The 15,421-nt window shown below is 40.5% G+C and overlaps 1 protein-coding gene across 2 annotated transcripts in view; it reads right to left on the bottom strand.

Moving 5' to 3' along the window:
- RAB7A (RAB7A, member RAS oncogene family) overlaps positions 1-15,421 on the bottom strand; it is a 132,630-nt gene that overhangs the window by 68,737 nt on the left and 48,472 nt on the right. Inside the window, exon 2 of one of the 2 annotated variants that reach the window (XM_077116362.1) lies at positions 6,235-6,287. The exons of the other annotated variant lie outside the window; for it this stretch is intronic. The gene's annotated coding sequence lies outside the window, so the exon portion shown is untranslated. The remainder of the gene's footprint in view (positions 1-6,234; positions 6,288-15,421) is intronic. 2 annotated transcript variants of the gene reach the window in all.

The following is a 15,421-nucleotide window of genomic DNA, read 5'->3' as shown; positions in this document are numbered from 1 at the left end:
GGGACTGAGAAAAACCCTAGAATAAGCTGAGACTCAGTATCAAGGGATTGAGAAAACCTTCTCAACCAAAAGGGGGAACAGTGAAATGAGACAAAATAAAGTGTCAATGGCTAAGAGATTCCAAACAGAGTCGAGAGGTTATCCTGGAGGTTATTCTTATGCATTAAAGATATCACCTTGTTAGTCAAGATGTAATGAGAGGCTGGAGGGAACTGCCTGAAAATGTAGAGCTGTGTTCCAGTAGCCATGTTGCTTGAAGATGACTATATAATAATATAGCTTTCACAATGCGACTGTGTGATTGTGAAAACCTTGTAACTGATGCTCCTTTTAGCTACCTTATCAACAGATGAGTAGAACATATGGAATAAAAATAAATAATAGGGGGAACAAATGTTAAAATAAATTTAGATTGAAATGTCAGTGTTCAATGAAAGGGAGCGGTAAAGAGTACGGTATGTATCAATTTTTTTCTGTTGTCTTTTTATTTCTTTTTCTGAATAGATGCAAATGTTCCAAGAAATGATCATGATGATGAATATGGAACTATGTGATGACACTGTGAATTACTGATTATATATATAGAATGGAATGATCAAAAGTTAAGAATGTTTGCGTTTGGTGTTTTTTGGTATTTAAAAAAAAATATTTAAAAATTGTAACAAAAAAAAGTTTAATACCCAGAAGAAAAATAAGGGCCTTTAATCTTGTATAGCTTAATGTAATGTCTGATATATCCCATAATATATTAAGCAGATAATAAAAAAGTATTGGCAAAGTTCCTTGAGGGATGGGAGAAAATATATGGAACTATTAAACTTTAACACCAGGGAAACCCCTGATGCTGTTGCAAACATTAGGGACACCCAAATCAATAGGGCAACCCCCTGATCGTAAGGCTTGCTCTTGTGAGGCTTATGTACGTAGCGGAAAAACTTAGCCTACCAAAAGTGCCTAAGAGTCACCTCCCAAGGACCTCTTTTGTTGCTCAGATGTGGCCCCACTTTCTCGAAGCTCAACTCTGCAAGTGAAACCACTGCCCCCTGTGGGGCATGATATCAAGGGGTGAAAGTCTCCCTAGTGGCACTGGAGATGAGTCCCAGGGATGAGTCTGGTCCTGGAACCATGGGATCAACAATGCCATCCTGACCAAAAGGGGGTAAAGAAGTGTAACAAATATAAGGTATCAGTGGCTGAGAGAGTTCAAATAGAGTCGAGAGGCTACTCTGGAGAATGCTCTTACGCAAACTTCAGTTAGACATTGCTACCTATCATAACTTGCCAAACTCCAACCAAAACCATTCCAGCCAATCATAAAGAACACCTGCAGCAATATATAAGATTCTACAAATGTTCCATGTACCTGGGTAACTTTCCAGACTAGATAAGTCCTGAAACCTAGAGGGGCCAACCCTTCCAGATCATCAGCCAGTTCTATCCCTGACCCCTTATTACTGACAGCCTTTCCAAATGAAAAAGCTAGAATGGGCATAGCTCAAATGCCCCTAAAGGGGAAAGATCAAAGGTGATGGTGGAGTTATACAGAGAAGGTAGGGTTTAACAATGAGTATGATTGCTGAATCATTATACTGATACGTATTTTAGTCTCCAGTATCTTAGCGGAGCTAGGAATAAAAACCTAAAATTGTGAAATTGTAACCCATACCAAACTCTAAAATACATTCTACAACTAGCTGTGGTGCTGTGCTTTGAAATTTACTTCTTTTTTGTATATATGCTAATTCTCACAAAAAAGAAAAAAAGTGATGATAAACTATATATATATATATATATATATTCCTTCTAGCCTCCAATGTTCTCGAGCAGCTAGAAGGGAAAATCTGAGATGATGGTGTGCTAGCCCTCGACAACTCTGGGGTCTGTCCTGTAACTACTTGCTGAAGATTGCTTTGAAAGCTATTGTTTTTTTCCTCCTTTCCTTTGTATGTATGCTATATTATACAATTTAGAAAGTAAAAATAAAACATTAAATTAAAAAAAATTCAAAGAATTAAAAAAACATTTAGCATACTTCTTAATAGAAAGCTTATGAACAAAAAAATTTGTTATGGTTTTGGTAAGAGTGGGTAGCTTTTTTTTTGTATACTGTATGGCGGGGGTTACATTTCATTCTTTCTCCATATGAATATCCCTTTTCTTGCAGCACTTTTTGTTTGTTTGTTTTTATTTGCTTGTTTGCTTGCTTGTTTGTCTGGGAAGTACACGGGCTGGGAACTGAACCCAGGTCTCCTGCATGGCAGGCAGGAATTATACTACTGAACTACACTTGCATCCCCACATAGCTGTTTTAAAGATCAGTTTTAAAGATCAGTTCCCACTGCAAAGGGTAAAACACACTGCACTAAAGGGTAGTAGAGTAGCAGGAGGCAGCTTAGGGCCCCCTTTCCAGGGACAACTTAAGATACTATACAGTGAAGAAAAAGTAACTCTTAAAAGCATCCACAAAGCCAGGAGGAGGAAGGGAATAAGTACTGCTGGTTGCAGAAAGTAGGTCTGCTTGGAGTGGTCTGGTGAGGAGGAGAAAACTGAAGCCATAATTTCAAACAGTAGCAAAATGAGAAAGACTATCACTGGATGATCAGATGATACAGGTGATGTAGGTACAAGAAAATGCAGGAGAGAAAAGTGGAAAAGGGTCATAGCCACACATTTCTAGGGGTACCCAGAGAAGGGGACAACAGAGAGACATGATGCTCATTCTGGGGAGGGGGACAGGAGTAGAAAGACCACTGGTCTGGTAAGGAGGAGAAAAGGTGATGAGTTAATGGCTTAGATAAAAGCCATTTCTGTAGACTGTTAAGGTCAGCTTTTAGAAGCTCAGGATAGTGTTGGTCCTTTACTGTCTGCTTTGGACAGTAAAGCAGAATTTAGCAATTGGTCAGGATGATCAAACTGCACCTCTGAATGCACAATGGTCATTTAGACAATGAAGCCATCTGTGCCTTTTAACTAGTTTTTGCTTTGTTAGTACTCAGCTCTTCCTAGATCGAATTCTTCTGGGGAATGGGCGGGCTAGGCAGGAAGCCAGATTATTTAGCTTCCGTCTCCTATAAGGAGACTGTCGTACCCTTGAGAGCTGAGGCTAGTGTTTAATGGTGGGTTTTTCTGTCCACAGTCCTCACCAATTCCACAAGACATTTTTGGCCAGCCCTGTTTCTCAACTGGTTGCTTAGCACTGGAGAGTCACCTTCCCCATCCCCAAGTGGTGCCCCATCCTCGGTTCTGGACATCATCTGGGTTTCCCTGGAGTACAACTGGTCTCCCAGCCTCTAGTTTCTACTCCTTCCATTCCATTATCATATTTTCTTGCCCCCAGGCCTTTGCACACATTATCCCCTTAACTGGCCAATCCATGATTTCATTCAATATAGCTTATGTTTCAGAATAATCTTCTAACCCTAAACTTAGGTTCTACACTTGCTGGGCACCAGGGATTTTCTGTAGCTCATTTCCCCCCTTTCAAAGCAAAGGCTGTCTCCACTGAGAAGTCTCCTCTAACCTCCTAAGTTTCCATTACACTCTGCCTATACTGCTGGGCAGCCACTTGTTAACTGGGTAGAAGGTGGGGCAGGAGTCAGGAGGGCCACACTTCCTTCAGGGACAGTCCTTTGGACCAAACAGGAGGCTGCAGGCAGCCTAGAAATGATAGCTTGCCTTCTGCATGACTACCTCCACTTCTGCAGCTATTCTGCAAAGGAACTCGATTATTGAATCATGGTCCAACAGTGGCCCCCTTCTACTGAAGCTAATCTAGGGGGCTGCTGCAGCCACCACCTCCCCTTTGGAGAGGACTGAATTTACACGACTTGAAATACGTAGTCCACTGACAAAGCATAGCTTGTAGTATTTGATTTCTAATCATGCCATGAATAGAGCTCTTAAACCTCAGGACTACCAAGAAGTATAATATTAATCTTATCATATTCATTCACTGAACAGATGGAGGGTAAATAGACACTATGCCTGCCCCCTCTCCCCCACTAAAGCAGAAATGGAAACCAAACACAAAAATAAAATACCAACATGATAAGATATGTGGAGTTAACTTTAAGGGTAATTATTTCATTTGGGAGAATTAGGGAAGGATTCCTCCAGGTAGGATGAACTGAACCTGGGCATAAGGAAGGAAAAGAAGATAACAAAGTAGTTTCTTGGCAGAAAGAATAACACAGGCAAAGGCCTTATTGTAGGAAGAAACAAAGAGTAAGGCATGGAAAGAAAGCTGGGGTGGGTGGAAGGCTGAGGGAGAGCACAGCGCAAGAGGAAGCAGAGGTGCAGAAGCCAGACACATGGGACCATGAAAGCCATACTAAAGTCTTCAAACCGCAGTGCAAGAAGCCCATCGTTTAAGGATTTGTAAGCAACAGTGCTCATATGGTGAGGCAATCACCTTACCTGCAAAGTGAGGGCTGGAGCGGGAGGGAAGGCCCCCTGACAGTTCAGTTGAAGAATTTCAACTGCAGGCAATAGTGGTGAAAGTGGGGGCATTTTAGAGGGTTTTAAGTAAAAATGTAGAGCACTTAGTAAGGGATTAGACTTGGAAGGATGCCAGACATGAGAAAAATACCAAGAAAGTAACCTAGGTTTTATGCAACTAAATGGATTTCTTATATCAGGTATTGCTGGAAAAGAGCAAGGTATTTTTTGGGAGGGAATTTTGTTTGGTTTTAGATATGCTAAGTTTGAGGTGACTTTGACACACAAAGAAAAGATTTTTACTCAATTAAGTATATAATTAATTTGGTTAAATGCCTGTGATGTCTTTAAATACAAAATCAATACTCCATATAATATAACTGAGGGGAGGGTAGTTGCAGACCAAAAATACATGTGATAAAAGATCTGAGTAACAGTTACCATTCATCGCAAAAAAATCTCAGTCAAAGCAAAGGTACCATGGGAGGGGCCAACTCCAAAATGGGGAGCCCACATTTAGAACCCAGGTGGACAGGGTAGCGAGCAGGGTTTGTGGAATTTTTTGCCTCTCTGAAGCAGTCTATACTATGAAAAGTTTGAGAGCCACTGCTTTAACAGACTTAAGGATCTGGTAAGGAACACTTACATGAAATCCACACTCAACTACTTCCATGCTATACATTCATTCACAGGGATTTCCAAGACTAAGAAATATAACAACTCTGTTGAATTTAACATATTTCCTCTTCCTCCAATATTAGAGGGTGGGGAACTGGCAACCAAATCTATTTTAAAAGATAGCTTTGTATTGAGTTTTTTCTTAAATTTCAGTGTTAACTGAGGGAATGCTTGTTTGTGCTTAGATTTGATGGCTTAAGTCTAGATGTCTGTTCTAAAATGGGAATGTCAGCATTTGCCCAGACAGAGAGCAATACAAACAGAAGGCTGGCCTTGCCTTCTAGAGCTCTGCTGCCTAGTTAGACAAGGTGACATAAACAATCATTACATAGGGCAGTGGAAAAAAGGGCTTCAAGAGTATGCAGTACAGCCAGGAAGAGAACACTCCCAGCCAGAAATACTAAATGTTTTCAAAAGCAAGCCTAAGCAGCTATTAAAAAGGGCGTGTTCAGTGTGTCAAAACTAACTGGCCAGAACACATTTTACTTGTTCTCATTTCCTTACAAACTTCAGAGAAGTCTCAGAGAAGCACTGTGGAAAATGTTAAAGGACTAAAATTAGAAGAGCAAGACTGTGAAGCCTGAGCTAGTACACAACAGCTAGAGAGGCTGCTATGCTTGCTCCCAGATGACCTTGTAGGGGAGATATCTAGTCTCACCTTTGCAACCTTTCTTCAGAAAATGCCTCATTCCCACCCCGAAATACCTGATCTTGGGTAAGTTTGCCACTCCCGCAGGGTGGCACATCCTTCATTCATGCCCTTTGTACCCAGGAGCCCACTCATCTAGAAGGGGGTGATATTTATGCAGTCTCCAGAGCCTGTCCTGCTGGAAATCTCTCTCCCCACCCCCAGAGTATCTGGTTTCCAGAAACTCAGTAGTGCTGTCATATGTGAGGACTTACTTAACAACTACTAAAAAGGCAAGTGCACAAGCCTTGAGGCCAAGGAGTCACATGGAAGGTGGCAGTCTTTCTTGGTTTTGATAAAAATTTTCAAGTTGCTAGCCCCTGTAAGCACCGTCCTCTAGACTCAACCCAGAAATAATGATGTCAAGTTACTTAGTACAAGGCTATCTTTTATTCAAATGAAAACTATAAGCCTCTTTCCCATCATGGTACCTTTTGCTCCTCGGGACATCATGAAAGCTCCAATTCTGGCCAGGGAGCATACTCTGAAACAGCAACAGTAACAGGTGTTGTATGTGCCATCACTTAGGACCTTCCTTCCTTGTGCTCATGGACCTGTGATCTTTTAGCATTACGTGGCTGGAGGGAGAGAGTAATAATCTAGAAATGTTATATAAGACGTAAAGAAATGCCTTAGCACCCTCTCCTCATCTTTGCTGATTTCCCTACCTCTCCCTGGAGTCAACCACAGACAAGAGAAAGCAACTGGTATGTGCTGCCATGACATCATGGCTAAACATGAAAATGCAGAGGTACTTTTGCTGTTCTGTGCCATCAGCAGATCTTGGTACCATAAGGCCTCCTGCCCCTAAGCCTAGCCCAGTTAGAATTCGGGGTATTATCAGAGGTGATCCTCCTGCACACTGACTCCGAGGCAGGAAGGCATACAGCAAAGCTCCCCACGTATCTGAGTGTCAACCTGTGCTACGATGGAGGACCGTTCTGGTAATATGCAGCATTTGCCTCTTCAGGCAGGGCCAAATGGCAGCCTCTTCCTTAGAACTCAAGATTTATGTACATAAAAGTAAATGAACTTGCCTTAAGCTTACCTATAGTTATATGTGGAGCCAGGATCTAAACTCAGGCTGTCTGATCCTCCAAGGATCAACGGTTGTCTACTCTTGCCACATTACCTTCTTTTTCCTAGACCAGAGCTCTGGCCTCTTAAAAAGAGTTCCTTATAGTCAGTTGACAAAGGAAGAGAAAACTTGTACCTGGTTTACAGATGGTTCTGCACGATATGCTAGTATCAGCTAAAAGTGAATAGCTGTAGCACTATAGCCCCTTTCTGGGAAATCCCTGAAGGACAATGGTGAGGGGAAATACTCCCATTGGGCATAACTTTGAGCAGTGCACCTAGTTGTTCATCTTGCTTGGAAGGAGAACTAGCAGAAGGTGCGTTTGCATACCGATTCATAGGCTATTGCTAATGATTCGGCTGGATGGTCAGGGACTTGCAAGGAGCATGACTGCAAGACTGATGACAAAAAGGTCTGGGGAAGAGGTATGTAGATAGGTCTTTCTGAGCGGGTTTTTATCCCGAATGCATTATCCCCATGCGTTATTTGTATCCTGTATGAATGCGTAGCAGAGGAAGGTTTTAATAATCAAGTGGATAAGATGACCCATTCTGTAGATACCAGTCTGCCTCTTTCCCCAGCAACTCCTGTCACTGCCCAAATGTTTGAAGAACAAAGTGGTCATGGGGGTAGGGATGGAGGTTACGCATGGGCTCAGCAATATAGACTTCTACGCACCAAGGCTGACCTGGGTAAACCACTGCTGAATACCCAATCTGCCAGCAGCAAAGACCCATACTCAGCCGCCAACATGGCAGCATTCCCCGAAGTGGTCAGCCTGTTACACGGTTGCAGGTTTATTACGCTGGACCACTTCCATCATGGAAGGGACAGTGATTTTGTTCTAACTGGAATAGACACATACTCTAGATATGGGTTTGCCTTCTCGGCATGTAATGCTTCTGCCAAAACTACCATCCATAGACTTACAGACCATCTTATCCATCGTCATATAGTCCAAACAGCATTGCTTTGTATCAAGGAACCCAGTTCACACCAAATGAAGTATGAGAATGGGCACACACTCATGGAATTTTCTGGTCTTACCATGTCCTCCATCATCCTGAAGCAGCTGGATTGATAAAATGGTGTAATAGCCTTTAGATGATCCAATTACGGTGTCAACTAGGTGGCAATACCTTGCAGGGTTGGGGCAATGTTCTCCAGAAGACTGTGTATGCTCTGAGTCAGTGTCCACTGTATGATGCTGTTTCTCCCACAGGCAGGACTTACGGGTCCAGGAATCAAGAGGTGGAAATGGGAGTGACACCACTCACTATTACCCCTAATGATCTACTAGGAAAATTTGAGCTCTGCTGGTATACAGGTCTTAGTTCCAGAAGGAGGAGTGCTTGCACCAGGAGACACAACAACAATTCCACTGAACTGGAAGCTAAGACTGCCACCTAGCCACTTTGGGCTACTCATGCCCCTCAATCAACAGGGCAAGAAGGGAATAACTTTACTGGCTGGGGTTACTGATGCTGACTATCAAGGATAAATAAGACTGCAACTACACAATGGAGGTAAAGAAGTGTTTTGCTGGAATACAGGAGACACTCTAGGGTGTTTCTTGGTACTACGATGTCTTGTGATTAAAGTCAATGGAAAACTGCAACCACCCAATCCAGGCAGGACTACCAATGGCCCAGAAACTTCAGGAATGAAGGATTGGGTCACCCCACCAGGCAAAGAACTGCAGCCAGCTGACGTGCTTCCTGAGGGTAAAAGGAACATGGATTGGGTAGCAGAAGAAGGTAGTGATAAATATGATCTACAACCATGTAATCAGTTACAAAAATAAGAACTGCAACGGTATGAATATTTCCTCCTTGTACTGTAATGAGTATACTTATATTTGTACATAAAGCAAATATCTTCTTTTCCCCTCTAAAAAAAAAAGAAACACTGGCTGGTTCTTGATCATTCAAATGTTCACTGGTTGTTTCTGTGCAAGGTATCAGGCAAGATTCTATTTCATAGATCAACTTTTATTATACCAAAGACGCTAAAGACCTGAGATCACAGCCCTCAACATATAAGGCTCCCAAACTCTCAGGGAGAAAGGTAAATGGTTGCACTGAACAACAGGAAGAGAAAGGCAGCTTGAAATTGCCCAAACACGGCCACAGCCATGGGTTCAAATCACATCTCAACACATTCAGCTGTGTGACTGGAAATGAACCTATGCTTTCATGTGAAAGTGAAAAAAGTCTACTTCAAAACTCTACAAATGAGATAATGCAGAAGAAAGCTCCTGGTATATCATCTAACACACAAAAGATATTCAGTAAGTGGCCATGATTATATGAAGGCTTTTCCAACTAAGATGAAAACCTTGTGCGTAGTATACAAATATTATTCCACCTTCCAAATCTCACTACTGTAGCCTCTCATACTACCTTTACAATCTTTGTGATATCTGAACATCAATTCACTGAAATATGTCTGAGGTGTATTTCTAATAGCTATTACACATTCATCCATATATCACCTAAAATCTCAACACTGATGCAATGAAATCATACTTAAGCAAGCTCAGCAGCAGAGAGCCATATTTAGCATAAGACCCTTGCCATTTGAGGAAAATATAGGGAGAACTTTGTGAACTTCTAATCAACCAAAACCAATTGAAAGAAAAACAAAGCAGTGCTGAGAAGGGGTGCTGGGCTACTAAGTGACTTATTCTCATTATACCAATTTGAACTGATTCAGCCCCTACTGGTTTTGACAGTATAGGCATGTGAGCCCTACAGCCAGGAGCTAGCACTCACTCAATTCTAGCCACATAAGTTGTTGTATTTCCTCACCTTCTGATTCTCCAGGACCACCTCAGGCTAAAATTACCACTGCCTTGACATCTCTCTTCTACATCTTACTTCATCATACTTAGCACGTGCTTGATTCTATGGTCATTAAGCATGGGCTGGGGGTAAACACACCTTGTTTAGGTCAAACACCTCCTATGTGCCCACTCAGTATCAGTTATTGGGATGGTATTGAAGATGACTTACCAAAGGCTGCAAATGCTTTCTTACTTCAAAAGCTGTTAAGTAAAACATCCTGTTTTGTAGTTTTGCAAGTGCTAAAACTGAAACCTAAGGGGTCACTTCAAAATTCCTCACTAGGTAAGAGGTTCTATAAAATTCTATATATTCAGAAATAGTGAGCACTAGTTTCTAGCTAGTTGGAAAAGGAAGACAAAACCAAAGTACCTTAAACTCAACTGTAATGGGTCCTGAGAAGTAATTTTATCTCTAGTCACTAGGAAAGACACTTTACAGCCCTTAAACCACCCAGTTTCTCCTTGAACACCGCCAGTGATGATGAAACCACCTCCTGTGCAGCCTGTTCCATTTTCAGACAACTTCAATTGTAAAGTGGTTTAATTAACTGAAACTATCTCTGTGGTTCTTCTACCTACCTTGTCCTTTGAAGCTGTATGATATCAATCTAATCTTTCTCCCCCATGACATTCTTCATTAGGTGGAGACACACAGTCTCTCCATCACCACATCAACATCTGGGGTTCTTTCAACTCTTCTCCATACAACATGGATTCTAGATCCCTTCATTTCCTGGCTGCCAAATAGGCAGAATCTTTTAGATTCTGTTTGCTGATATGCTTTTAATATATCTGTATCTTTTCACAAGTTCCAAACATAACTAAAAAATATGGATACTTATAAGAATGTCATATCTCAGTACAAAAAAGGATGGCTAATGGAGAATTTCTCAAACCTACAAAAACGTCCTCATCTTTGAAGTTCTGAGCTGCATTCCTCACAGGTACCAGTCTTAGGAGTCATTGTAATTGCCTAAGGATGCCAATCCTCAATTATGGAGTGATATAACAAGAGTCCGTAGCCTTCTAGGAGATACAATATATAGACAGAAATCTATGGTATTAAAATTTTATCAGACAATGTGACGATACTGTGAGCCACTGATTGCATACTTTGGTTGGACTATATGGTGTGTGAATATATATATCAATAAAATTGCATTAAAATGTTTTCATTGGAGCAGGGGAGATAATTAAGAAAAATATATTCATCTATAACAGCTGGGGGAAATGAGAGAAAAAAAAAGCTTGAGAAATATTGGTCTATACCTGAGCTGTCCAGTATAATAGTTACTAGCCACAGGTGTCCAACTTTAGATTTCATTTAAAGTTCATTTCATTTCCTTTAAAGTCCCTTAGTTGTACTAGCCACATTTTAAGTGCTCAAAAGCCACATGTGGCTAGCAACTACCATACTGAGCAGTGCAGATATGGAACAATTCCATCATTACAGAATGGTCCATTGCACATTGCAGGGCTAAAGACAATTCTGGGGCATTTTACAAGGATTAATATATAGTCCTCAAATATCTCAAATCTCAACTTATGATCACTACTCATTTCATTAATTGGGTAACCTTTCACTTTTTTTTCCCCTTTCCTTCCTGAGAGCAAGTAAAGGTAATGGTTCTTCAGCAGCAAATTTTAGGTATTATTAACATATGAATTCTTCATTAGATAGATGCAAATATTGCCTTGTGGAAGTGGGATAATAGCTGCATCACAATTACTTCAAAATCCAAAATATCTGTAACCATTTGTCCTAGTAGACCAGAGGTGTATACACTGAGGTCCTTTGTAACCCACAGAGACTGAGGTTCCATTAACTGTCTCACAATCACTGACTTATGGGAAACAAAGCGAGCACCGGAGGAAAGGGACATTCAAGTTAAAGTATGCATTACCATTAACAACGTAGGAAACATCAAGGCCCAGAGACTGATCACATCAATCAACTGCACGGATTACAGAATCTGTGCCTGAGTAAGACAAAATTATGAAAACTTAAATGCAAGTCTTACAATCCTGTACAACACTAATTCTCTTGAATGGGTGCGAAACACTGCTAGTTACAGTTAAGACAGTTTCATCAGTTCTGAGAAAGTCCTCTTTAGAAACACAATTTTGTAAGGGCATCACACATATTTTATTCTCTAGCACTCTTTTAAGAACCATGGCAAACTGAGGTGTTTCATGGGATTAGATTTATATTCCTAAATAATTTCTTCCTTATCACATCCCGAAACAAGATTTCAAAGTAAAAGAAATTCAGTAAGATATATGATAATCTGTCTCCACGCTTGGCATTTTTTAAAACTCTAAAACAAGTATCACAAATAATGTAAAGTGATGATGATGATGATAATGCCTGCTGCATGGTTATAGTAGTAGTAACAGAAGTAGTAATAATAATAATGATAATAATAATAACGTGCCTGCTGGAGTCAGATGCAAAAAAAATAGTCTTTAATCTTCTACTGAGGAGCCCCACAGCTGAAGAAATCTACCAAACAACAAAACTGAAAACATATTCTTTCTTTCCAATGAAGGGTAGAAAAAACAGCAGAAAGACTCCAATCAAGAAATGAGCATCTACAATGAACAAACACTACCTTGAGGAAAAGCAATGTGCCTGAGCCAGAACACCTTTGCTGAAGTATGGCTCTAATGTGCAGATGTTTACACACAGTAGCCGGGCTAGCTATGATTACAGCTCATTGAGTGCTCAACTATGTGACATAGATTTAAGCTCCCTTAGGAATTAAGGAAGTAAGAGAGGAAATGCAGGCTAGAGAGAAAAGGAAGGAAGCATAAATCAGACAAGGTCCTAAAGTTAGGAGTATTTGGATGACAGGGACAAGGACATAGGAGAAAAGGGAGTACGGATTGATCAAATGTTTTCTTATCCCAAGCACAGTAGGATTGCTTCTCTAGCAAAGCAGGGTATGATGGAGCCAGAAGAGAGAGAGAACTCCTCTTTCCCCACCGTGCCCCAGCTAGGGCTTAAGTCAATTGCCTGTTTTTCTTCCGTGTTTGATTCTAGCCCTTACATATGTCCTTTCCTGCCAAGCTCTTAAGTCTTCCTCTTACTTCCCTCATCCCCTTTCCATACTGTGACTACCCTGGGAGGAAAAGGGAGGAGGAGCTGTTGGCCTTGGTTTGCAGAGAGTGGTGGGGCTTTGGGGAAAGGCGGTGAGCTGTTGTGCTGTTGGGGCTTCCCCCGGCCCTCCCTTCAGTCTCTGCACTATGATGTATGATATGTATGTAGAGACCAGAGATGTTTATATACAGTTAAGATTCTTATGGTCTCAGTCACTATACCTTTTAAACAGGGTGCCGGCCACACAACCAGATATTGAAGGCCCTTATGGTGCAAGCCCAAAGGGGAAAAGCTGGTAGGTAGCCCAGGAAACTCTAAGATCACAAGGAATATTTTCAGCTGAAGCCTTGCTCTCCCCTAAAAAATTTATCTTCATCTATCAACAATGCCCATCCAAGGTAAGTAGGAGGTGTATTATTTAAGCACTACTTTTAGGTCAACTCCCAAACAGTTAATAGAAAAGAAGAGTAGTATTTGCTTCAAAAAAAGTCATTTCTACTTAGATTTTTTTTTTAGCAGGAGAAAGATGGAGGATTTGCCTTCTTAATTATATTTTTTCTTAAGCTGTTAAAATGGCTTTTTTTTCCTTCTTTATGTATTCATTTGTCAACAGAAAGAACTAGGTTAGAAAAAGAGAGACAGGGATGGAATGGCAGGGAACCTTCATTTCAGAGCTGCCTAGTGATAGAGATTGTTACACATAACTGACAAATGACTCAGCAGTTGACTATTGTGCTGGTATGAAAGGATATATATCCCCTAGAAAAGCCATGTTTTAATCAAAATCCAATTTCATAAAGGCAGAATAATCCCTATTCAATACTGTATGTTTGGATCTGTAATTAGATCATCTCCCTCGAGATATAACCCAATCAAGAGTGGTTGTTAAACTGGATTAGGTGACGACATGTCTCCATTCATTTGGGTGGGTCTTGACTGGTTTACTGGAGTCCTATAAAAGAGGAAACATTTTGGAAAATGAGAGATTCAGAGAGAGCAAAGCAGAATGACATAGCCACAACAAGCAGAGTCCACCAGCCAGCAACTTTTGGAGATGAAGAAGGAAAATGCCTCCCGGGGAGCTTCATGAAACAAAAAGCCAGGAGAAGCAGCTAGCAGATGACGCCGTGTTCGCCATGAGCCCTTCCAGATAAGAGATGAACCCTGACTGTGTTCACCATGTGCCTTTCCAGATGAGAGAGAAACTGACTGTGTTCGCTATGTGTCCTTCCACTTGAGAAAGAAACCCTGAACTTCATCGGCCTTCTTGAACCAAGGTATCTTTATCTTTCCCTGAATGGATGCCTTTGATTGGACATTTCTATAGACTTGTAATTGGGACATTTTCTTGGCCTTAGAACTGTAAACTAGCAACTTATTAAATTCCCCATTTAAAAATCATTCCATTCCTGATATACTGCATTCCGACAGCTAGCAAATTAGAACAACCATCTACTTTTATGATCAGCTTTCCCCGACGATTTCTGACTCTCCAGTGTATTCAGCAAGGGAGACATCATAAATGTAAATGCCCTCTGGGTTCCTAACTAGGATCCTAGCCTAGTTTAAAATCTGGTCTGGTTTCAAAAGGTTGACAGAAAGTTCTATTGGGATATTTCATAGATACCACACCAAAAGCACAATCCACAGGAAAAAAAAAACTGATGAGACTTCATCAAAATTAAGTACTTCTGCTCTTCAAAAGATACTGTTAACAGAACAAATTCAGAGACTAGATGAAAATATTAGCCAACTGCATAACTGATAAAGAACTTGTCATCAGCATATATAAAGTACCCTCAAAACTCAGTAAGAAAAAATTGACTAAAAAAATGGGTAAAGATTAAACAGAAACTTTTGTTAAAGAAAAACAGAAGACAAATAAGTACATGAAAAGATGTTCAACATCATCACTTATTACAGAAATGCAAATTAAAACTACAACAAGATACCACTACCTACCTATTAGTATAGGCAAAAAAAAAAAAAAAAAAAAAAAATCACCTACCTATCAGTATGGGTAAAAAAAAATTTTTAAGGACCATATCAAGGACTAATGAGAATACGGAACAAGTGGAACTCTCACATACTGGAAGGAAAGTACAATGATAAAGCCATCTTAAAAATTTAAGCATACATTTAGGTGATGACAGAGTTCTGGAATTAGTGGGGATAGTTGCACAATCTTATGACTATACTAAAACCACTAAGCTGCATGTGTTAAAAGAGTGAATTTTAACTCAACTAAAAAAATAAAAAGGTAAACATAAACCTACCACATGCCCCAAGGACTCCCTTCCTGAAGACTGTGCAACAGAACTGATTATAAAAATTCAGAGATGGACTGCACAATATCACTTGATGGAAGCACAATAACATAAGTGTGCTGGTTTGAAATGATGTATGGACCCTAGAAAAGCCATGTTTTAATCAAAATCCCGTTTTGTAATGGCAGAATAATCCCTATTCAATACCGTATGTTTCAATCTGTAATTAGATAATCTCCTTGGAGGTGTGATTTAATGAAGAGTGGTTGTTAGGCTGTATTAGGTGACATGTCTCCACCCATTTGGGTGGGTCTTGATTGGTTTTCTG

Source organism: Tamandua tetradactyla, chromosome 9 (genome assembly GCF_023851605.1).
Source record: "Tamandua tetradactyla isolate mTamTet1 chromosome 9, mTamTet1.pri, whole genome shotgun sequence".
Lineage (NCBI taxonomy): Eukaryota > Metazoa > Chordata > Mammalia > Pilosa > Myrmecophagidae > Tamandua > Tamandua tetradactyla.
This window is presented reverse-complemented; position numbering and strand designations above follow the sequence as displayed.